The sequence below is a fragment of the Cydia fagiglandana genome, chromosome Z (assembly GCF_963556715.1).
Source record: "Cydia fagiglandana chromosome Z, ilCydFagi1.1, whole genome shotgun sequence".
Lineage (NCBI taxonomy): Eukaryota > Metazoa > Arthropoda > Insecta > Lepidoptera > Tortricidae > Cydia > Cydia fagiglandana.
In genome coordinates this window covers 36,110,968-36,136,320 of record NC_085959.1, presented here as the reverse complement: position 1 = coordinate 36,136,320, position 25,353 = coordinate 36,110,968, and the positions used below count along the sequence as shown (strand labels likewise).

At 38.3% G+C, this 25,353-nt stretch overlaps 2 protein-coding genes across 3 annotated transcripts in view; one reads left to right on the top strand and one right to left on the bottom strand.

Annotated features, from left to right (window-relative positions):
* Positions 1-2,565: 2,565 nt before the first annotated feature.
* LOC134678644 (uncharacterized) overlaps positions 2,566-25,353 on the bottom strand; it is a 123,051-nt gene continuing 100,263 nt past the window's right edge. The window contains exon 4 of the transcript XR_010100216.1: positions 2,566-2,582. The gene's annotated coding sequence lies outside the window, so the exon portion shown is untranslated. The remainder of the gene's footprint in view (positions 2,583-25,353) is intronic.
* Positions 13,086-25,353, top strand: part of LOC134678620 (voltage-dependent calcium channel type A subunit alpha-1) — a 100,986-nt gene continuing 88,718 nt past the window's right edge. The window contains exons 1-2 of one of the 2 annotated variants that reach the window (XM_063537250.1): positions 13,086-13,451; positions 13,836-14,300. The gene's annotated coding sequence lies outside the window, so the exon portion shown is untranslated. The remainder of the gene's footprint in view (positions 13,452-13,835; positions 14,301-25,353) is intronic. The other variant, XR_010100214.1, reaches the window with a different exon arrangement.

Below are 25,353 nucleotides of genomic sequence, written 5' to 3'. Positions count from 1 at the left end.
ATGTTTGTTAAGCAAGTTTAGTTTTTAAGCCACATTTCTGTCAAGCTCGAGTTCTGATGATGGGATCCATAAGGAATCGAGGGAACTCCTCAAATCTTAAAGGCATACGTATAGAATTTTTTGTATTTTCATCATAAAATCAAGCATTTACATTAAAAACTGTCGCATTTGATGAAGTGGAACTGCTGATGATGATCAGAACAGAACTCTTCAACGACGCATAGTACATGTTTGGTGATTTCGAATTTCGATTTTGACTTGGACTGGGACCCGGACTCATACCCGGATCCGGTTTGGACCCGGACTCGGACTCGGACTCGGACCCGGACTCGGACCCGGACTCGGACCCGGACTCGGGCCCGGACTCGGACCCGGACCCGGACTCTGACTCAGAGACCCGGACCTTGACCCGGAAAACCACTATGATACCTAAACTAAATAAACCACTATGATTACCTACCATAAAATGTGGGTATGATGATGCCAAACCCCTCCCGCTCAAACTCCCGTACACCGCACCGCATGCGCCGTTAAGTGGGTTAGGTTTGGTTTGAACTGCGATCCTCACAGAACCGAACAAAAGTGGGTTAGGTTTGGTTAGAACTGCGAGTCTTACAGAAACGAAATGCTACTAGAAAAGTGGGTTTGATTAGGTTCGAACTGCGATCCTCACAGAACCGAACTGCTATCAGAGAAGTGGGTTAGGTTAGGCTAGATAACTACGACCCTTACGGAAACGAAATGCTACTAGAAAGTAGGTACTGGTTTTACCTCCTTTTCTACATAGTGCACCATCTACCATAATCTTTCACCGGGCCCCATAGAAGTCGGTTTTTTTTTCTTAAAAATTATTGTTACCTATATTAACATGATACTATTAGCTAGGACGTTTTGTTTTTAGAACATTTTTATTTAATAATTAAATAATTTTATGTTCGTAATATAATTATTTTTAATTATACAACTATTGATGTAAGTACGAGGGCTGGTCCGAAAATTGTTAGCTACTGCGGCTCTAATCGTGCGATTTGAATTATATTTATAAGTTTACCATTTGGGGGATTGTTCAGTGCTTATTGGGATGTACCTCGTGAAATACGGCGTTGCATCAAACAAAAGTTTTCTTTTGGCAGGATTGGTCCTTAGGACCCAAGGATGGATTTAAGAAGTGGAGCCACCCAGATTTTTGATGTTAATATTTAGTGGGGGGCTCTCTCATTTAAGCTGCTGTTGTAAGGGGAATCAATAACCGCTGAACCGATTTAGACGTCACCGACGCTGAAAATTGCCTTCATGCTTTAAATTTATTAGTTATTAGTGTTATTACGAACGGAGCTTTGAGCTCAATCGCCCAGGCCGCTTTGCATGCCTTACGTTGTCGTGAGCGACTCTATATCAGTGGCGGCGCGTCCACAAAAGCCGATTCCCACCGGGTTGCCTGTTTTTGGACGTTTGAGCAGAGTTGTAAATAATATGTAAGCCAAATTAGGCTTGCCTACGGATATGTTTGACGCGCCGCCACTGCTCTATATGTCTAGCGCGACTTCAAATGTGCAAGTAATGTTAAGCGGTCAGACATTAGTTATTATATTTGACTAGACCACGCAAAGCCACGAGACTTTTTCAGTCGATATATGCTGGATCCAGGCTGTACACTATGTAAAATGCGTTGCTACGGCCGCAGCCACCAGTTCAAAGTTCAAGTGTGCCTATAGAGGTAAGCGCAGCGCGCCGCGGTGCCCTACTGACCGGGTCGGGGGCTGCATTTAGCTCCTATTTCATGTAACGCAAATGTACCTACCATTGCAAGCTGACCCAATATTTGCCAACGTCTAAGTATTTAATTCCCAGTAAAAGAGGTAAACCACGGGAATTAGTCTTTCAAATTCTAGGATGTACTTATATCTTAATCTCAATACAATATTATTATAACTAACGCCAGGCTTGCCATTCTGGTCTTGGTGCTTTTATTGTGGAAATCGGTTCTGAATAAGTATTCTTTATTCCATTTGCTGTTCATAACAATCATAACATATTTTGACACTTTGCATTTTAAAAGCATTCTACGCGCAGGCCGTGCAAATGTATTTCATCTCGTATATTTATTAGAAATTTTTTCGATGTTTATACCTGACGAAAGCATTTTTGGGCATATTTTGACCATTCGTCGCAGAAAAGAAACTCATATACCTCTACAAATTTTGAGATAATTCGCGTTTTGTACTACGCGATACTGGTAGATAATTTCATGAAATTGTCCTTTTCCTAACTATAATCACTAGAACCATTGAGCGCCAGCCAAGAAGTTTAAACTCACTCAAACCTTCTCATGTTTCTGTCCATTTATGGTATAAAATACTGTTGTATAAAGTCACAAGTAGTTTCCATGCATAGCATATTACTATGACGATACAAATAGCATTGCATGTAATAATGACTACGGTATAATTATTAAAAAACAAATACGAGTATGGTCAATAAATACTACGTTCCATATTTCAACAGACATATATGTTACGAGATCCGTTTAGGTAGGTAATTAAGAAGTTTAGAATCTGTCCTTGCACATGTATAAGTATAATCTAATAAATGGAAACGAGATGCACCAACTGCATATAAGTTAACAATGTAATTTCATTATTCCAGCGGGTGAGTTTCCGAATAAAGGCCTGGGTCGATGTACGCTGCACCGCGCCCGCGCGCTCTGCGATGACCCCTACACGTGCTCGCTCGCTGTATGCACTTTTCCAACATGCTGCGTATAACCGACTTGTTAAAAGGGCGGTCATTTAAACCTGTTTCGGTTCGGTATTTAATTAATCGATTAAAAATAGCAGATTCTTGCTTATTGCGCTTGAGAGCCTGTGTAATTAGGTAGGTGATTATAGGTTGTGTTTCTAATATAAAATTCAAAATGGCGGCTACATGAATTCCTTTTTTATTTTACAGGGGGAAGGGGCAAAGTTGTTGGTTACCCCTCGTGCTAATATTGATACCCGAGCAAGCGAAAGATTTTAAAATTGAAACATGAGCGTTGCGAGTAGTTCCAAAATCCAAGTCAAAATTTTCATCAAATTCATTTGCCACTCTTGTAGATAAAATGTTATTTTCTCATCAGTTTTTGAAGAATAAAGAAATCCTTGACGAACTTGTGCGCATAAAAAATACTTTATAATAGACATTTATTTTTAATTATTACTTTAGAATCTTTATTATAGTGTTATGTAAAAAATAAATCTTAATTATGTATAGGGTATAGTTAGGAGGTATTATTGGATAGAACTGCTCCACAAGCACGTACCAAACATTATACATAATTAACACTGAAGGATTTCCGTACATTGTATAATTAATTAAATTATAATTAAATTACTTTTACTCAATTGCATTTTAGCCTACGAGCATTTTGCTCGTTGGCTTCGTACTCGTACTTATAAATATCTCATTTCTCATTCAATTATATAGTTATGCATATGACCCGTTCCTTGCAACTGAAGTAAGTTGTTCTAGGTCAGTGGGCCAGTCAAAATACGAATCTACTTGTAGGCTACCAGCGTTTTATAACTACCTATTTTCTTAATTCAACATTAATAAAACAACTAACAGACAACGACCTTAAGAGTTACTGATTTTACCCCCATGTCATGTTCTAGGAAACTGAATGGTTACAAAGGAATCATTGTAACCTATCTAAATTTCATAAACGTTTACTAAAGTTGACAAGCCGATAATAATCGTTTATCCCTTTCCATCATACCAATACGTCAGAAAGGGACGAACAATTATTATCGGCTTGTCAACTTTAGTAAACGTTTATGAATAAGGGGGTAAGCCTTTAATTTTCACTGAACATGGGGTACTCGGGGATCAATTGGTCTTTATACTTATGAACCGTATTGAACGCGACATTATGAATAATCCATCGCAAGCACCAAACGTCGTTTACTACGAGTACCAATGCCGGCATAATTTTTTAACATTGCTATCTGAATACGAACACAGCAGCGTTACTGCTTCAAAGTTGATAAAAAATAGTTTATTCAAGTAGGCATATTACTATGCGCTTATGAACGTCAAATAAACTTAAACCGGCTCCAACCGTACACCTCTGCCCCGAGAAGATTTAAATCCCCCCTCAATTGGAGGAGGGTATCCCAATATGGGACCGGCAACAAACTCGGCGGGACACAACCGGATCCGTACCGGATGCAATCCGGATTAATTGGTTAAACCAGTACAATTTGACACTGGGTTAACGGTTTAACCGCTTAACGCTGGGTTAGTGGGATGGTGCAAGTGGGCCTTAATCAATTTACATGTTATCCTTCTTAAAAACTGATTGAACGTTCGACTCGTAATCGTACGGCAATAATAAGGCAACCAACAGTCAAATCGCTCATTTATCGCTGCTCCAATGCTGAAAACACAACGCTGCAGTCATGATCCGAGTCACATCTTTACGGCGACGCCTAATATGGCCAAAGCTTGAAGAAACTTGGCCATTGGGTATGTGTAAGTTTGCTGAACCAAGCTCAATACGCGTTTTACGCTCGTGCGCATCGTGTACGCTCAAGCGGTACACGATGAATCTGAGTAGGTAATAGGAATAGGTATACATATCGTTGCTTATCATGAATAGTGGCACAACTCAAAATGAAATACTATTGCATTTAATATTCTATCTTTTACTGGTAAGATTTAAAATCGAACGGCATTGCATTTTGTTTTATACGACTTTTCATGAGAAGCAACGATATGTCAATAAAATCTTATCTAATTAAACTTTATTTAGCTTACAGTTCACAAGTTTCAATTATGTATATAATACTTATGTGGGTGATTCTTAAATTGTGTCCAAAAAAATTTTTTTCATAAACGTTTTTATTTTTCACATATTATTACATAAGTACATACAAAAAGCAATTTTTTGATTCATATGGTCAAGCTTAATACCCTCAGGAAAGGTAAATAAAATGAGTACATAAACACGGTTGTGACAAAATGTCCCTCAGTCGTGACATTTCGGCATTTTGGTGGCCAACTCGGCTATTTTGATTTATATAGTTATTTTAACATAGCCTTAGTCACTCCTATGACTACGACAAACCTAATGACAGCTCAGACGTTGAAATCCGTCAAACTATAAAGGCTGTAGAGCGTGACAAAGAATGCGATACACATCATACATACATACAAGCGTAAAACATTTTTTTTGCTTTGGCAGTCGAGCAATAATAGCAAATGATCTGTAGCTGATAAAAATGCATTAAAAATCAAACGAATTAAGAATGACACGACCACGTGTCTATATGTCACGAACGAGGACTCAAAAGTCCGTGGTGGTGACAGATTTTTGAGGCCACGGTCGTGATAATTTGGAACATGTTCGATATTACATAAACATTTCCTTTGATTTTCCAAATTTTAAATAATTAGCTTAATCTGCAATGTATGAGGTATATCTTACGTTACAAACAATAACGTGAAACTGCAACTTACTTTTAAAACTCTAACACGGCGGTGACGCGTTAAGGTTGACCGTTTTTTCAAATGAACACAAATAAATAATTTTCGACAAAACTTCTCCCTTCAGCCATTTGTAAACCTGACAACAACACAGTGTTGCTGTTCTAAAAAAACTTTAATAAGGCTGCCAGTAGTAAAGATAATTTCCTACCGAGTACCACGTGTTTATATTACCACGCGCGGTGGTGACGCGAAAACTAATCACAAAATGTATGTTGTTTAAAATTATATAAAGTCGTTATAAATCCATACAATTTTTAAACAGTGTTGTAGAACAAGGATTAGTGTTTTATATTTGATACGAGCCCCGATGCATATGTTTTCGTCAGGTGACCCCATTTTTTGAGGTTCTCGCGTTTGTTCAAAACTAATGTTTTTGTTTAATAATTACTAATATTTAATGCTTATACTAATGTAATTTAATTTTATATGGTAATACTCTGCAATAACTAAATCCAAATACAAGAAATACCGTTTGTACTGAAAGAAAAAAAATAATGATTTTATATATTTTTTTTGACGGGTAGGATTACAACATATGTGAAAAGGGCTATTACCAGGGAAAACAATAGGGCTCTGCCAATGTATTGAGAATTTTGTTTCGAGCCCATGCATGCAGCAGTGCTGTAAGAGAGGACAATATGATTTGGACAACGTTTTTGAAAAGTCCTTTTTTTCAGCAATAAAAGTCTTATGCAATTTTATTATACGATCAAAATAAACTACATTAAACACTGCTATTATGGTTCCTATTACTGGGTCATTATATGTTCATGTGTAAAATTTATTAAAATAAACAAAATTGTTGCGCGGAACTAGACGAAAACATATGCATCGGGGCTCGTATAAATTATTTCAAAAACACTTTATATTTTTTCAAAAAAATATCAAATAACACATAATCTGGGGAAGTCACACTACACGGTCCGTGACATTTCGCACTTGTAATTATTTTTTTATATGTTTCTAATACTCTTAGGACAATACATTTAGGTTGACCTAAAACTAGAGGTAAATTGCTAAGTATATTGATATAGAGTTTACCTATTTTCACAAAAATACATGCTATTCTTACATGTTACACAAAAAATGCATAAGAATAAGAATTACCCATGTATGCAATTATGTATATGTAGGCGCGTGTTTGTTTAGCCCTCGAACAATTCAATTTAAAATGTATACTTACATTTTAAATTGAATTGTTCGAGGGCTAAATTATATTTCATTACAACAACCAATATGAAACCCAATAATTATGAAAGTGGTTACAAGTCTTATGACAGTTATGAGCCATCTTTTAATAACCCATTTCGTAAATATCAGGAACTATTATCACCATGGGCCCGATTCGCATTTTGAAATATACATCTATTAGATATATTTTAGACATCACCAAGATACGATAACGATATGTTTAAGATCTAACCTGTCAAATTTGACATTTGCGCGATTCTGAAGATACTCTTGAACGATTTCCACAAGATATGACTTAGAGATCCAATTCACATCCAATAGTTATCTTACTCTATCTAACGTAAAAGTGACATTGGTTGCCCGAATTGCGCTGCAAAAGAGAACTAGTTGATATCTAAACTATAACGTATCTAGAATGGATCTAATACGTGTCGTCTCTTGTCTACATATATCTTGAAGTTCGCATACGGCAATATAAAGGTATTTTTGTCATTTATGAAAATCAGTTTAAAGGAATATTGCATTGAAAACAACTGAATATTCATCCGAAAGCTGAAGCATAACAGTTTATAATCACAAAAAGCCAACGCTTTCTTATGCAAATACGCTAACGTCGTACAGTCGCCATCAGATATACCTATCCGGGCGGCCAAGGTGTTCACAATATCTGAACACGCACTCTAGCACCTTGATAATAGAGGCGTGCTCAGATATATGTGACCACCTTGGCCGCTCCGATATATCTGATGGTGACTGTACAACGGCTCTGCATTTAACTATTCAACTGTCACCTTTTAAACTTGATTGCGCCACTGGAAGTTTTTGCACAGTTAGCGCACGAGGGGGAAAATAATTCACCTAACTCCCCCTTTCAATCCTCTTAGAGCCACTGGCACCATTCCACTAACCCGGGGTTAGCCGGTTAAACTTGGAGTTGCCATGGTTATCAGTATAATTTTACACTGAGTTTACGGCTTAACCGGTTAACCCTGGGTTAGTGAGATGGTGCAAGTGGCGCTTAGGGCACGTTGCACGTTCCAGGGTTCAGGGTTAAACTGTATAGTAAAACTTAGAGTCAACCGATTAGCTCCGAGTTAGTAGGCTAACCATCGAATGCGCAAGCATTATTTTTAGGGTTCCGTACCCAAAGGGTAAAACGGGACCCTATTACTAAGACTTCGCTGTCCGTCCGTGCGTCCGTCCGTCCGTCCGTCCGTCCGTCCGTCTGTCACCAGGCTGTATCTCACGAACCGTGATAGCTAGACAGTTGAAATTTTCACAGATGATGTATTTCTGTTGCCGCTATAACAACAAATACTAAAAACAGAATAAAATAAAGATTTAAATGGGGCTCCCATACAACAAACGTGATTTTTGACCAAAGTTAAGCAACGTCGGGAGTGGTCAGTACTAGGATGGGTGACCGTTTTTTTTTGCTTTATTTTTGTTTTTTTTTTGCATTATGGTACGGAACCCTTCCTGCGCGAGTCCGACTCGCGCTTGCCCGGTTTTTTTTTTAGAAATAGAGCTATCGATACGAGCGCGATAAATAGACAGTACCTCTTACTGATCAACCTGGCCAAGTTGCTACGGGGCGAATGCTATAGTCGCACCAATAAAAGTCTGCAGCGGATTTGATAGCCCACGCAGGGTAAGTGTTATTTATACGTCATGATTTGATAGAAGTTTGACTTTTACAATGACACTTGCACTGCTTGGGCTATCAAAATCGCTGCAGACTTTTTACGGCCTGACTATACGGTCATTTCTCTCTATCACTCTTGCATATTAGTCCACAGAGACATTGGCGTTTCGTTTGTTACGGAGCGTAAACGGTTGGCGTCTTGGCTAGCAACCCTGTTCTTCTAAGAACAACATTTGAATTAAATCATAAGATCTTTTCCAGACCAACATTAATTGGATCACAGTGAAAAGTGTAAAACAGTGCAGTTTGTGAATTCAGTGCGGTGTGTGATGACAGTGAAATTGGCGAGACAGTGTACGGTGTAGTTTCTTGGTTCCAGAAACATTGTGGGACTCTGTATGATTGGTAGGTACGCTGTTTTATATGCTGGAACAGACTCATTTAGAATACCCATTCAAATCTTTCTCTCTATTGAGCAATATTTGCATTATTTTATTTTAACACATTCCGGCCCAAGAACCCGACTGTCGGGTACACTGTTTGTAGCGACTACGCGCTACAGACGACAAGGATGTGGCTACGCGCTACGAGCGTAACCGGTAGCACTTAGTGGCAATGAATGAAATGAAAATAATTTATTTGTAACAATACAATCTTAAAATTATTAGATGAAAAACATGTGAGATAGTTACGACGCTTAATTTCAGTGGACCCTTAAGACGAAACAGGAGCTGAGATTTAAATATTTTAGGTAAATATACCCGTCTCGCTAATGGAAGCGGCTCCTAAAACTAGTGCGATAAGGACAAGGCGAAAATCCTGCGTAAAAATCTCAAAAATCGAGGTTTCGTACTCGACTGTTTCCTAAATCGGGGGTGCCGAATTCATTTCTGATATCATAATGACACCATTCCCTAAGTAAAAACACATAAAATATGAAAAAACTACTTTTTTAAAATTTCCTCTTTACGCTTAAACTGCTGAACCAATTTAGTTTAAATTTGGTACAGAGATAGTTTGAGTCCCAGGGAATAACATAGCATACTTTTAATCTCAATAATCATCCCTTAAGGGTGTGAAAAGGAAGGAGGAAATTTGTATGGGGATTCAATAACCGCTGAACCGATTTTTAGGGTAAATAACAGCGGTTAATAAAGTATGTACTTTAGGAAATAATTCGAAAAATACTTTAGGATAAAATTGTACTCACCTCCTCAAACTTTTGACCCACGTGTCCAAAATGCATGAAAAAAACCGGCCAAGAGCATGTCGGGCCATGCTCAGTGTAAGGTTCCGTAGTTACCCTTCCGTCACAATAGGCTAAATTGTATAGAAGATTTTTAACAAAGGGATAAATGATGCTTGGTGCCTTTCAATTCCAGATCTTAGAGCGTGCGACTTTAAATCTGGAGGTCAGGGCTCAAACCCCGGCTCGTACAGTCGCCATCAGATATATCGGAGCGGCCAAGGTGCTCACAAATATCTGAGCACGCCTCTATTGTCAAGGCATTAGAGTGCGTGTTCAGATATTGTGAACTCCTTGGCCGCTCCGATATATCTGAAAGCGACTGTACCAATGAGTTTTTCGAAGCGTATGTACAAAATATAGGTAATTAGATATTTACCAGTCGGTGAAGGAAAACATCGTGAGGAAACCAGATTAATCTCAACAAGGCCTAGTTTCCACTCTGGGCTGGAAGGCCAGATGGCAGTCGCTTTCTTAAAAACTAGCGCCTACGCCAATTCTCGGGATTAGTTGCCAAGCAGACCTCAGGCTCCTATGAGCCGTGGCAAAAAGTCGGGATAACGCAAAGAAGATGATGGGTCATTTAAGTTCAAAAGTATAAACATTGCTAAAATTACAACATAAAGGCCTTCCTCACAGCGTATTTAATCCTAAAACTGGGTCGTAAAACTCCAAACGTGGATGTGTGTTGTTGTGTAAAAGAACATCGGGGCAGAGGCGGTTGCAATATGAAGAAACCTGCACGTCTGAACATACTTGGACATGGTTACCAACTTTAAAATATTTCATAGTTTCTGCAATGGTCTTGAGTTTGTATAAAAAAACATACTGCTGTATTCAAACTTCAAGATATTCACAAGAGACGACACGTACTAGATCCATTCTAGATACATTATAGTTTAGATATCAACTAGTTCTCTTGCAGCGCAATTCGGGCAACCAATGTCACTTTTACGTTAGATAGAGTAGGATATCTATTAGATGTGAATTGGATCTCTAAGTCATATCCTGTGGAAATCGTTCAAGAGTATCTCCAGGATCGCGCAAATGTCAAATTTGACAGGTTAGATCTTAAACATATCGTTATCGTATCTTGGTGATGTCTAAAAGATATCTAATAGATATCTATTTCAAAATCCGAATCGGGCACTAGAATCGTTCGTCGATCGATCGAATTTGTCAATTGAAATGCGTGGTTTTCAAAGACTTCTTTATGAGTCTTTTAATTTTCCCCATCATACGTAGGAAGATAATGAATGGTGCCTGCAATGCGGCCACTTGAGCACTAAATGCTTTAAAGGATAGGTACTTTTATTTATTTCAATTTTTGGTGAATTAAATTATCTTTAAAATGTAATAATACATAATAATATGATAGGTATATAATCTTATAAATAATTACAACACAAAGTTTAAAACAATATTGTGTTAAACACTTAACAAATAAAATAATTTTAATCTCCATTTTAATAAACTTTCTTAGTTCCACGGGATCCAAGCAGAGACAGAGGTTTTAATCTCGGACACATCGGAGAAGCCACAATGCTCTACATTGTGGTGTCTTAATCCACACATGTACAAACATGTACGTGGAACGTTGCCTAAACCGACGCTGACCTCTTTCTTATGTTCGTATACAAAGGAGGATGGGCAGATTTGTATGGACACTGGCCTATGAACCAATAAGAATGAGCGACATACTTACCTACCATTGGGAAGGTTTTTTTATATAGGTACTCTATTTTTTGTATGGCGGGATTTGTTAAATCTTAGTTTAAAAAAAATATGACACAAAAAACATAAGAAAACGAATAAAAAACTAAAATATCGTGACACCAAAACATCCACAATATAACAAAACTTTAATGATCCGTGACACAGGAACAACTTATAGTCACGTTTAAACTCACACTACTTTTTGCGGTGATAATTTTTTTCACACAAAGATTTGAGACTATCTGCCATAGTAAAAGTTTTAGAACTTAGAATAAGCTATCCTGTGACATATATTATTTCTTGTCTTTATTGGTCATATAGGATAATTTGCCCACCCTCCTTTACCATTAGGTATGTCCAATATTTTAATTAATTGTCTGAAAGATGACAATGTGGGCCCGATTTGGATTTTGAAATACACATCTATCTTTTAGACATCACCAAGATACGATAACGATATTTTTAAGATCTAACCTGTCAAATTTAACACTTAGTTAAACAACCTCAATGATACGTTAGTTATTACTTAAGTAGTTTAGTATAAGTATTCCGTTAAAAATTAAGACTACGGAACAAGATATTCACAAGAGACGACACGTACTAGATCCATTCTAGATACGTTATATAGGTAGTTTAGATATCAACTAGTTCTCTTTTGCAGCGCAATTCGGGCAACCAATGTCACTTTTACGATAGATAGAGTAAGATATCTATTAGATGTGAATTGGATCTTTAAAGTCATATCCTGTGGAAATCGTTCAAGAGTACATCCAGAATCGCACAGATGTCAAATTTGACAGGTTAGATCTAAACATATCGTTATCGTATCTTGGCGCTGTCTAAAAGATATCTAATAGATGTCAATTTCAAAATCCGAATCGGGCCCCAAGGCATTTCTAGATAAATGGAAGGGCTTCCCTCGACAGCGACGCGCTACGCGATACCAGGAAACTGCATTTCACTTTCGTTTGAAACTCGGGCGAGACTGCAAGTACTGCAACGGGATCCCTCAATACTCGCTCCCCGTGAATTGCGTGCCCTACCGTGGTGTTTACAAACGTCGATTGACTAATAACTGCTGTCTGCGCTTTCGCTTGTTTCTTTGTTTACGAAAAGATTTTGCTAATCCTTTATGATTCGGTGGGAATGTTTATGATGTTGCTATGGGGTTTTAATATGTAATGGGCTGTTGTTATTAATATTTTATTTATAAATTTAGCGAAAGTTTGTTATCTGAAGTCTTATTTTGTACCTACAACTAATTAACAAGTAAATGTGCACACAAGTGCAAAAGTGCATATCCGTACTTTATGCATTTGCAAAAACTGTTTTTCTTATGGCGCACATAGCTTTTATTCGCAGTAGTTGCCCTGATATTATTTAAAAAATACATTTTGGCTGTACTGTGGCAACCGCTGTAAAAATACTCTTATTAGAGAAACAGTATAATAAATGGTTGGTTTTTATATTATTTTAATTCTAACTACCAAATAAAATATGTCTTTACCCCATTTAAAATTCGCAATTTAGATTTCAATATTCGTATTTACGATTTCAGGCTTGATTGAATAATGCAATTTGCGTTTACCAGTTTAGAATGAATGTCTGTTATCGTACAATACGCCCTACGATAAGCCCTTCGGAGTGCACAGCTGAGAAGTGCAGTGGGCGTGGGTGGGAACGCATGGCGGCGCGCGGGGGGCGGGCGCGCGCTGCGTCTGCAGGCGACAGCGGGCGGCTGCGGGCACCCCCCGCCGCGTGTAGGTGGCCGGCTGGTCGACTCGTGCGGTGTTAAGTCATATGGTCGATGAGCATAGAGTCTATGTTGAAGAAAGAGATTTGGTGAAGAGACCACCCTCCAAAATGGCAAGGCCAAGTCGTAGGCGGACTTACGGCACGGTGCGACACTTGCGCGCGCATAAAAGACTTGCGATCGCGAACGTCGGCGGGCGGCGACGCGCGGCGGGTAGGAGTGCGGGTCAGTGGCGTGCAGAGCGCGCCGCGGACGCCCGCACCGCAGTGTCGAGCAGCAACCCGCCATGCCCGGCCCGCGCCTCTCCCGCGCCGCCTGACAGCATGGCCCACTCGACCGCTACCACCACACGCAGCCACGCTCTGACGACGGTATGCAATCGCTGTCACATAAAAAAAAATGCCGGCTCGCTCGTCGCTCGCTTCTTGCGACCTCGGCCCGTCCGCTGACCGTTGCTCCCGTCTAGTGCAAGTCTGTTAGTGGTTCTCGCGGTTGTGTGAGTGGCGGTCTGCGGACGGGGCGCCGTGCCGTTTTTATCATCTGCAGGTGGTGAGGAGTAGCTCTCTAGGTCCCCATGAGGGTTCCTAGATGGCGCTGCTGCTCGCTCCTGCGGCGGACAATCTCAGCCGTCTCGCCTCAGATCCTGCCTGTTGTTTTGCGAAATCCAATTAACAAATAATAAGGCATATGGCGAGCCGCTGGGAGTGTCGATGGGTCGCTGGCGTCAGGAATGCCCCTGCTTGAGCCCATGCCAGGTTTTAGGCTTTCCTGACCTTTCGTCACCGTCGTGTTATGGCCAGTCGTGGCAGACCATCACCACTCATCCCTTTCATACCGTCGTGACGTGCACGTGGACACTGCGGTGCCAACCTCAAATGTTATCAATGCCTTTAGACTTTAAGGTGACACTAACAGAACATTAACTAACACTGAAACAATCTTAATGACCCAAGTGCAATACCTTACTTCGAGGGAAAAGTTCGATGGACTAGTATATTTCAATTCAAAATCGTGTTTAATGAGAGAGACTAGTTAACCTAAAAAGTGGACTGCGGTGGGGGTTGTGCTGTGTACTTAGCTCTGCCTCTAGTTGTTAAATGAACATCCAGGGATTATAAGAGACTTACAATTTACGGCTTTACGTCGTAAATACTACGTAGACACGTGATTATTAAAGGAGTGCTACCGTACAACCTGCCGCGCCCATGCCCTTAAGTTCGGTGAGTCCTAGATTGTAAGGCTTCGCTGAGCAGGGCAATATAAAACAGGGCAAATAACACGCACAATCTAAAATCTTCTAAACTGAGGCTAAAGCTCAATACTTAGACACAGCATTTATGTTCTAAAAACGTTAACTCTTCTGGGGTCATGGTACTTTATAGCATTCCTACGGTTCCAAAGGTCTGATCTTTAATACCAAAAATACGTGAAATATAAACCTTTTTTTTGAACGTGAAGTTTTTTTTTCAATTCGTCACAATGTTTTTATTGCAACAATTACTTAAATCGTTTTCTCTGCTCATCGCAAAGTATAAAAACAACTGAGATATTGATAGAACTCATAAAAAATTACTATTACAACGTAGTAACGATGTAGTTTCATAGATTTTTTTTCAATTATCAAGTATTTTGACTAAATATCGAAAGGCATTAGTCCTCTCTTTCTAGCTCTCTACGGATTCTGCGCCAAATTCTTTGCAGAATAGTCGATCCATCTAACAGTAGGTTGGTATTTAAGGCCAGCTATCCCTACTGTATTATTACACAATCCTTGATTCTGGGCCGAATATCTCATACCTTCATAACCTCTATTCAGTTTATCAAAAAGCATGTTACTTGACACTCATCTCAATCACTCATAGATTTTAAGATTTATGCATATGGCGAATTGTTTTTCCTATGTTTCAAAGGCAAATATCTAAGTATCTCTTGGTTTCCTTAGCACAGGGAAACTTTAATTAACGCGTAGGTGCGAATGCCAGGAATTTGTTTCGATACAAGACGACAAGGTAGTATGACAAGTAACATGTTCTTACATTGCTTGCATGTAATAGTACATATTATAACCTCATGTCCTCATTGCTCACTTCACAAAGCTGCAAAGGGTGTTAAAATATGTTCAAAATTACTGTTGATTGACGTTGGATTGGGCGTACTACGTTATAGTTAATTGATATGTACAGAATAGGTAATGAATTGGAGTCTCTATGTATATGCTCGTAAATTCAACGCCATCTTTTGTCGCTTTCCTAAATTACTCCTTTGTGTTAGCGGTTTTTCCGTAGGTCTAGCGTCTAGCTCTTGGCCCGGGCGGCCGCGTCATCCTGTCTCCTTTTCACCACAGTATTTGCAGCTTGTGATGTATTTTGACACTGTTCTACCCCAATTTTACGTACGCTAAAACATATAGGACGTTTTACCTTATGTTAAACTAGAGAAGTATGGTACTGATTACTTTACTAAGGGTCGGTTGCACCAAACTGTTTATATTGTTAAAGAGTTCGCTAAAATTTTATGTATGGAAAGCTTCATAGTAAAGCGCCGGCGCGCGCCGGCTGACGTTGATCAGTCTGTCAAATGTGGCTGGTGCAACTGGCCGTAAGTGGCCATTATACTCATATTACTCATATGCGGGGCTCGTACGTATCATGCCGTTGACGCAAAAATGACGTCATGCTACATAGGTAGAGTATAATTCCAGTTAATCTTTTTGTAATTATTAATCATTGTCAACCTCTTTATAGATACTTGACAATCCGTACAGAACATCTGACTTTCATCTTATTGTCACTCAACTTCTTATATAGTTATATAGTTCTTATATAGTTTATTAAATGATAAGGTAAACGTACTTGTGCTCGACATGCTAATGCCCAAGAGATGAGATGAAACCTTGCTGTCACCTCTATTGACAATGACTTAAGTTTCTAGATGACAATGACTTAAGTTTCAAGATAACATGTATGTACTGGGACCGCGTCGAGCACCAGTACGTTTTCCTTACATAATTTAATACCTTTAGTACGATAAGATTAGTTATCTCAATATGTAGTGTTAAAATCAGACATCGTAACTTTTACAGCATATTTGGTGCAGCGGAGTGGTGTTAACGGAATCGGTATAAACAATTTTAACCCTAATAATTAATTAAGCATTAATTATGTTAATATTGACCTTAATTTACCATTTCAGTTGGAATTATCTATACCAATTCCGTTAATACCACTCCGCTGCACCAAAAATGCTGTAAAAGTTACGATGACTAAGGTACTTGCGCCTAATAAGGCCCACTTTTAATTTAATTTTTGATTTTTTTCATTTTTGATATGAACTTGCAGTTTTGTCTATGGTACTAACCAAACATGGGCGAGAAATTTAAACTCATTTACACTTATAAAAGTATGAAATTTTGAAATTGAGCAAGCTTTAAAACTGGGCCTTATTAGGTGCAAGTACCTTAGTTATAATACTAAATCACGTCATGTTTGCGTCAACGGTAGGCCCTGCTCATATGACAATTATCAACAAGTCAATGGTTAATCTGCTTTGTAAACACGCAGACCTCGGACATGATTTATTGACAGGTAGAGCTAGAGAGTTCCTATATCGATAAATTAAATTATCGATACTGTTCCCTAATAGATACTAGTGATCATCTCCAGTTTTGTTTGTAACTGTATTTTACATATTTGTTTTAAGTATTATTTCGAGGTCGCTGATAAAATTGATAAAGTTTACAAAAATCATGTTATACATATATTTGATCGCAAGGTTAGGAAGAAATAATGATGCATAAAGTTTAAAAAATCTCTTTAAAATAAAGAAGAAAGCAATTTAGTCATTAGTTTGATTCATGTTAAAAATATTAATAAAATTATATTTTAACAGACAATACATGGAGCGATAGTAGCTATATGAGAGAAGCATCGATAATTGAGTTTATCGATATAGAAACTCCTTACCCTGTCAATAAATTATGCTTCTTGGAATCCGAGGTCCGATCATTTAAATTATTTACATTCTAATTTTCTGCGGAAGGCCCCCAACCCAAAGGCAGACCAAAACAGCGATGGCTCGATGTCGTGAAAGCGGATATGAGCGTAAACGGGCTCACACGAGAGCAGGGCTCGGAACCGGTATTTTTAAAAAACCCCTAAATAGACCAATATTTTGAATTATTTTATGCTCTTTACGTAGGACTGGATCATGTATTTAGGTAACGAATTTGTGTTATTAGATTGTCCAATTAAAAAAGAAATAATAAACCAAAGAACGAAAAAGAACGTAATAATACCGGTATTTTTGTATGGAGCAAAAACCGGTTTCCGAGCCCTGCACGAGAGAACGCCCAGCCGGGCTAGCACATGATTGGCGCGACAGTATCTCGCAGCGAGATAGACTACCCGTCCCCCTTTTATTAATAACATAGTTAGAAATGGACGGGTCATGTGCTAGGCCTACAGGATCGCACAAAGTGGAGAAAGGCAAGTAGGAAAGCGGACCCTGGCAAAGGCCGGGATAGCGCTACGTAGAAGAAGAAGAAGGCATTCTAATTTACTTTACATTTCTTTTACCTAATGCATAACTAATTTCCTTACGTTCTCAAATCTATCTAAATAGCAAGAAATAGGCAACAAAGTCACAAGCATTCTTATCTCAATTGGGATATTTTAATACTACTTAAAGCGGTTTTTTCATCTTCATTATTTGTGTGCACTAAATAATGAATACGATGTAAAACTTGAATTTTGAAAGAAAATGGCGATGGTAGTCCCACACAGCCAGCTTGAGTAAAAATGCTTTCGTATGACCGGATCAGGTCGCAATTCTCAACCAATTCTCTTGAAATTTTGCTAGCAGGTGCGATAATTAATTTCTATGGTCGAATCACTGGAGTTTTTTCAAAATGGCGGTGCCATATATTAAAGTTTAAAGTATCCAATTGTAAGCTATTCTCGTGAGCTCTACAGTTCACAGAGCCACTAGTAATGTGTGACAAGGAATATTATAAAACACTATCAATACTATCATATTCAGAATCTTTATAAATTTAACCTTTTCGACGCCGTGTCAAACACAAAAGCAGTCACTCGGACGCCACGTCACCGAAGTGTCAAAACTGAAATTGAACTTTATGCATATGCACGCAGGTCTATGTCGCTTTGTGGTCTGTGACCGATAAATCTGTCTTTTACGTTGGACCTGCGGTGCGGATATATCGGTAATTGGCGTCCAAAAGGTTAAAGAAATAATTTTATTATAATTTAAAAAAATGCCTGATGACATAGTTTTGCTATTATATACAGGCCGTGGCCTAAATCGGTGTCCAATTGATATAAGCACCGGACGAATCAGAGCTCATCATGTAATTTATTTAAATCGTACCCACATAATCTCATAAAGGGGTGTCAATTGGCGGTCTCTCTGTTCAGTTATTGTCAATTTGTCATTGATGGGACTCGTATTCGATAAATCTTAACTGTCAACGTTTGGTGTAGGTTATATTTAGGGTCGGTTGCACCAAACTGTTACGAACGTTAAAGAGTTCGCTAAATTTTCATGTATGGAAAGTTTCATAGTAAAGGCGCGGGGCGCGCCGGCTGACGATGATCAGTCTGTCAAATGTGGTTGGTGCAACTGGCACTTAGTCAAGAGCCAAGCAAGGTTAGTGTATCTTTTATCCTCAGGTTGCTCTATGTGTAATAAAACCCATCAGGAGGTTGAAACACGTCGTTACGGATGTAGGCCAGATGTTACAATACGTTCAGAAGACCACTTTAAAAAGAAAGAAAGAATTAAAGAAAATAAATCTATTCAGGACGCTTACAGTATTGCTTAAAACTAATACAACACTTTTATAAGTATAAAACATGAACGTCACTGAATAGGTCTCCCCTCAGCTTAATGACAAGTTACCTTTCAGGTATCTTGACGCTGGTCTTCCGTGGAGACTTGTCCAAGCGATCGCGTCAGCACGTAAACACGTAAACTTTAACTAATTAAGCATTTATTGCCCGTATTAATAAGCTTATCAAAACTTCAAGCAACCGAGCAGATTTTCATTAATCAATCTCAAGACGTTTCAAACGTGAATTAACAAAATCATTAGCAGTTTTAAAGAGATTTAAGAACTACCTTATATTGGGTAGATATATAATATGTAATAGGTACATTACATACTTAATTTATAAGTACACTGAGAGAAAACTACAACAAAAATACACTTAGAATTACAAAAATAAACTTAATCCGGGGACAAGGAGAGTTAACTAATAGGAACAAATGGACTTTTGCAATTTCTATTAGTTCTTGCAATTTCTATTATCTGTTTGTTGAAATTATATTTGGGATTACTGAGCTGTTTGTAGAAATAAATAAACTTTACAGAAATAGTGAAACGTCCATAATTATTACTAAAACTTCATTTTTTCCCCCAGTACAGAACTGTTTTTTAATTCCTGCGGGCGCAGCACGGTTACATTTTTATCGACTATCACTATGCGCGTCCCTTTCGCACTAACATACTTGTTAGAACGTGACAGGCATGGTGACAAGGGATAAAAACGCGACCGTGCTACGCCGCCTGGTGATGATTTTTCTCTCAGTGTATATTGAAAATGTAAGGCATCAACTTGCAAATTACTCTAAATACGGACTGCAACAATACTTTGGAACGTTTGAATAATATTGTGTAAGACTCTGTCAATCTTTATTTGAAACAATCACACAAAATATTTGTGCACGATTGAATGATTATACCGACAGACTGCCGCATTCGAACTTCAAGATATTCACAAGAGACGACACGTACTAGATCCATTCTAGATAAGTTATAGTTTAGATATCAACTGGTTCTCTTTTGCAGCGCAATTCGGGCAACCAATGTCACTTTTACGGTAGATAGAGTAAGATATCTATTAGATCTGAATTGGATCTCTAAGTCATATCCTGTGGAAATCGTTCAAGAGTGTCTCCAGAATCGCGCAAATGTCAAATTTGACAGGTTAGATCTTAAACATATCGTTATCGTATCTTGGCGATATCTAAAAGATATCTAATAAATGTCTATTTCAAAATCCGAAGCGGGCCCAGAAAACGGTTTCTTTTACAGGAAAGTTCTGGAGCATAAATAGATAGGTATAAGAATAAAAACACTAAATCTGTTTCGCCCATGAATATTCACTCCCATGTATAGTATCGCTAGGTCTGGGGTTAGATTTTGATTGAAGGTGTTATCAGTACACATTTTATTTAATAGATTCGCCATCATTTGGGTCCAGTTTGGGTCATGCTGGGGTTGAGCCCCATACATATATATATATATATAATAAGCATAATCTAGCGCTTTCTTATCATCATAAATTTATATAGCAGTACGGCTACCATCAGTTTGGCATTGACATAAACGCTATCGTGAACGTAATTTACTTTCTATATATCTCTTTCGCACTAATATGTCAGTACGAGCGACATGCATAGAAAGTAAATTACGTTCACGATAGCGTTTATGTCAATGCCAAACTGATGGTAGCCGTACAGAACGTATCACTTGCAACATTTCAATTACTATAACCTAACAACCTAAGTTTACTTAATATTCTAGCATTACCCGTACATGGGTATACTTAATTTAAATAAACTTAATTTTACCTGGGTATACCTAGTATTATCCAAGCCTTTAATAATAATAATATATCATTTATTTCAGAATTAAATTATTCCATATAAGTACACTTAAATAAAACTTAAACTCTATATACATTTACAAACTACACTTAAAAACTAGGTGGGCAACATGTGCATCTTGTTCCAGTAGTAATGAAAGGGACTATCTTCCCGTCCTGCCACTGTTTCCAGGAGACTGTTGGGGCTACCGGCGATACGTCTCAGCAGGGACGCGACACGTTTTCGCATTATCGCGTGAAAGCCATCCGTGCGCGCCTCCGCGAACATGCCTGACGCACTGCAATGCCGCGGGAGCCCCAACAGCATCCTGAAAGCGTTGTTATATTGGACGCGCAGGGCGTTGTAGGTTTTTTGAGTATAGTTGATCCATAGACTGCAGGTGTAAAATGACTGACAGTATGCCCTAAATAGGGTAATTTTAACGTTTCTGTTACACCTAGCAAATCTACGGATCAACATGTTACTCCTCACCGCCAGCGCCCTGCGTTCCCTTTCGATGTCCTTGTTGTCTATGAGGGATGACGTAACCCAGTGCCCCAGGTATTTAAATTCTTCGACTATCTTGAGAGGAGTGTTGCCAAGTTTAACCTGAGGGGTACGCGGGTAGCTCTTAGTACCCGCTTTAAAAACTAACAACTCACTCTTCGAGGCATTATACCTGAGGCCATGAGAATCCGCATACCGCTCACATATCGTCAACAGGTCTTGTATGCCACTGATTGATGGACTCAGCAACACCATGTCGTCTGCGTAGCTTATGTTATTTATAAATTTACCGCCCACTGAGCATTCGACCATGGCATTGCTGAGCTCACCAATCAGGCGATCTATATACAAGCTGAAGAGCTTAGGTGACGTGAGCCCCCCCTGCCTCACCCCGCACTCCAACCTGTAAGCATCAGACAATGAATCTGCCCACTTGACAACATTATATTGATGACCATACCAGTACTTGAACATTTCAATCAGCTGACTGGGCAATGTTGTGTCCTCATGCAGTTTTTGCCATAACTTTTCATAGGACACCAAATCGAAGGCCTTGCTTAGATCAAGAAAACACCCGTAAACGGGAGTTTTCCTGTCCGTGTAGTATAGGACAGTATGCTTGAGACAGAGAACTGCCGCCTCCGTGGACAGTCCGCTCCTGAAACCAAACTGTGCATCATTGAGGCTTATGTGCTTATCCAGTTGTTTGTCAAGCATACTGAACATACATGCCTTTTCGGCAAAGCCCGAAAATTAAATCAACTTTTACACCATTGCCCAGCCAGTGTTGCATAGACCTAGGTGTGTACGGGTAAACCCCGAATACAGATGAATGTTGTGTAAATTTTCGGACTTTACCCAAAAGGCTTGGGTAGGTAATACTAGTTGTAGCCGGGTCATAGACTTATAATATATAGAGACGGTGTCTCAGCGAGCTGTCACTGTTGCCACTTTTGTTTAGTGTACGATTAACAATTTAACACCACATTGCTGTAGCCATGTCGATAAAGTCATATCGATAAACTATCGACATTTCTTACAATTTTAATTTTACTTCAAAGATTTGACGATATCTAAAATGAAAAAAACACTTTTATTCTTTATTGTGGTTATCAGATCACAATTTTATCGTCACGCCCCAGCAGGGAACCAAGGGAAAGTTCAGATATTTAATTAAAATACATAAATACCTACTAAGATATGTGTTCCGCAATAATTCAACTATTTTATTATATTCTAATATATTTATTATTCATTAGCATTTCAATTATGTATATGTTTAACGAAGATATTGAAGCTTCAATTAATAGCTATTTCGTTCCGCTGTGTAGCGTTTATCGATATATAACATGTTTAAAATCGACTTTTCACATCCCTAAAAGAGCACACATACACGTTTTTACGCACACATACACAGCCTGGATGCATAAAAAAAGGCAACACTTGATTTGAAGTTCACCTTGTCAACAGTATGGTTGTCCTTTTTTGACAAATGGCATTTTTAAAATAGCGAGGAGAGAGAAATGATACTAGTTGCTGCGCCGTCAAAGAGAACAGAAAGCGTAGGGGCCTTGAGCCGGGTAAACTTAAGTTTAATCATTTTCTAACATTACCCGTAACATATAATATGAATAGTTACAAGATCAGTAAGTTTCTTTAAAATTAAAGATATAGTAAAGTGAAAATATATACTGGGTCAAGCAAATCTTGTCAGTAGCAAACGGCGGCAAATTTGAAAAATCGCGGGTTAGCAACACTGTGTTCGAATAATTCGAAAATCGCGTGTCATCTGTGTTTTATCTGTGGAATGTGGATCGCGAATGACAGCCATCATTTTGTTTGTTTACAAATGGTTTACAATGTTTATATTCTGAATCGATTCTATTTCAAGAGATATTTCTGCTGTGTCACCATTAAATACCAATATATTAAATAAGACTGTGCTTAATTAAAGCTAAGGTGCCTACAATGCCTACAGTGCCAACTGAGAAATCTAATAAAATATGAAAATCCAGTATGACATCTACCTGCTGAAGCAATGATTTTATTCATACATTCTTGTTTAACGGCATAGTCCATTTACAATTTTATTTTGAGATCTTCAAATTAGTTAATCATTTTTATAAACATCACACACCGCTTTTAAATTGTCCGTCCATACGTATTAATAACAATTTCAAACATTTTCAATAGAGAATCCGCGAGTGACAATTTGAATTGACGTACGTGACAAGGCGCGCTCAGCGGAAAAAAAAGTTTTGGTTCGATGCACATTGTACAGTCAGCAGCAGATATACCTGAGCGGGCAAGGTGTCCAAGAAAACATATACACTTCAATCGTCACAAAAATAAGGACATCTAAGATGTCATGTTCACGTAGGCTTTCAGTTCGTCACAAATACCTTAACTTCTGAGTTTTTCTTTAACACATACATCCTTATTTAATCACAATGACAATAACGGTTAAAAAGTCAGTGGTAACTAAGCAATCAAATTCAAGCTGCTGTCATTAATACCTATACGCACTGCCAATCACGTACGTCAGCAGCCAGGGTGCCACCAGTTGCTAAGCAGTTGTTATTTTAATGGTAACTAAGCATCAACATTTTATCTGTTTAACTTTAAAATAAATACTGTAGCACTACGAATTGACACCTCCTTTCTTAAAGAAGTATTTTATCGTTAAGTGTCAAACTTATACAATAAATAAGTAGGTTCTACTAGAATGATCGGTTTTTTTTATTTTAACTGTCATATGCGGCTGTTCTTCCAAACTGTTGATCATATTATATACCTATGTTAATATATTTATTTAGCCCACTTATTGTAGTATACAGGGTGGCCCATTTAGATCGGCCAGTATGGGAAAATCTGATACTATAAGATATACCGATCTCTTCTTAGGAATCATGTCATCGATTTTAGTAACACGAAAAACTGCATTCATACATTAAAAAAAAATGTGTACTCAGCTCGGGAATCGAACCCCGAACGTTTTGAAAAATAAAACTAAGACTATTTCTATTTAGATATCGATTTTGTAGGTCTCAATTTAGTCAGTTTTCGAAGAGACCAGCATTTTTAGGGTTCCGTATGTACCCAAAGGGTAAAACGGGACCCTATTACTAAGATTCTGCTGTCCGTCCGTCTGTCCATCCATCCGTCCGTCCGTCCGTCTGTCACCAGGCTGTATCTCAGGAACCGTGATAGTTAGACAGTTGAAATTTTCACAAATGATGTATTTCTGTTGCCGCTATTATAAGTAACAAGAAATACTAAAAACAGAATAAAATAAAGATTTAAGTGGGGCTCCCATACAACAAACGTGATTTTTGAGTAGTAAATATCAAATGGCATTCCGCACAGGAGTAATCTAAGTAACGCCCACTGCGGGTTCAAACCTACAACGTCCTGATAGAAAGTCGTACATACGCTACATGTGACATTATCTTCAAAAATTATATAAACTAATGCGAAATCAACATAAAACCAGAAGACACAAATTAATAAAAGAAATGAAACCCAAAAAAAAACAAAAAGCTGTAATCTCTAGGTGCGTACGACTGAGATTTGAACCCGCAGTCTCTGCTTTGAAAAGCAAACGCCTGTTACTGAGACCACGACGTGCCTTGACAATTGGCTCTAAATTCGGCTTCAGTTAGCTTTTGCTATGTGTCATTCGTCTTGACGATTCTGTTAAAAGAAATAGTTTGCAGTAAGTTGACCGAAAGGCTCCTGTCAAATGGTTGAAGGGCAAAACGTGAGATAGATGTATGTGATGACAAGACTGTACTGCTTTCGATGATTGTCAAAACGCTTTACCTGAAATTAGCATGGCTAACTTTTATTCAATATTCGACCATACTTGTATGCTTTAAAGTCTATTTTTCCATATTGTTCAGATATATTTGACACGTTGACCACTTAGATACCATTGGTTTTTTGACAGCTAAGGTATCAATGACTTGTTGTAAGTGTAGAAATTAATGAATAGCGACTGTTAACATATTTGTGACACGTTGAGCGCTCACAAGTAAATACTACCATGACAGTCAACAACTTTTTGACAGTTTAAACGTTTACCTCTCTTTGAGCACCTGG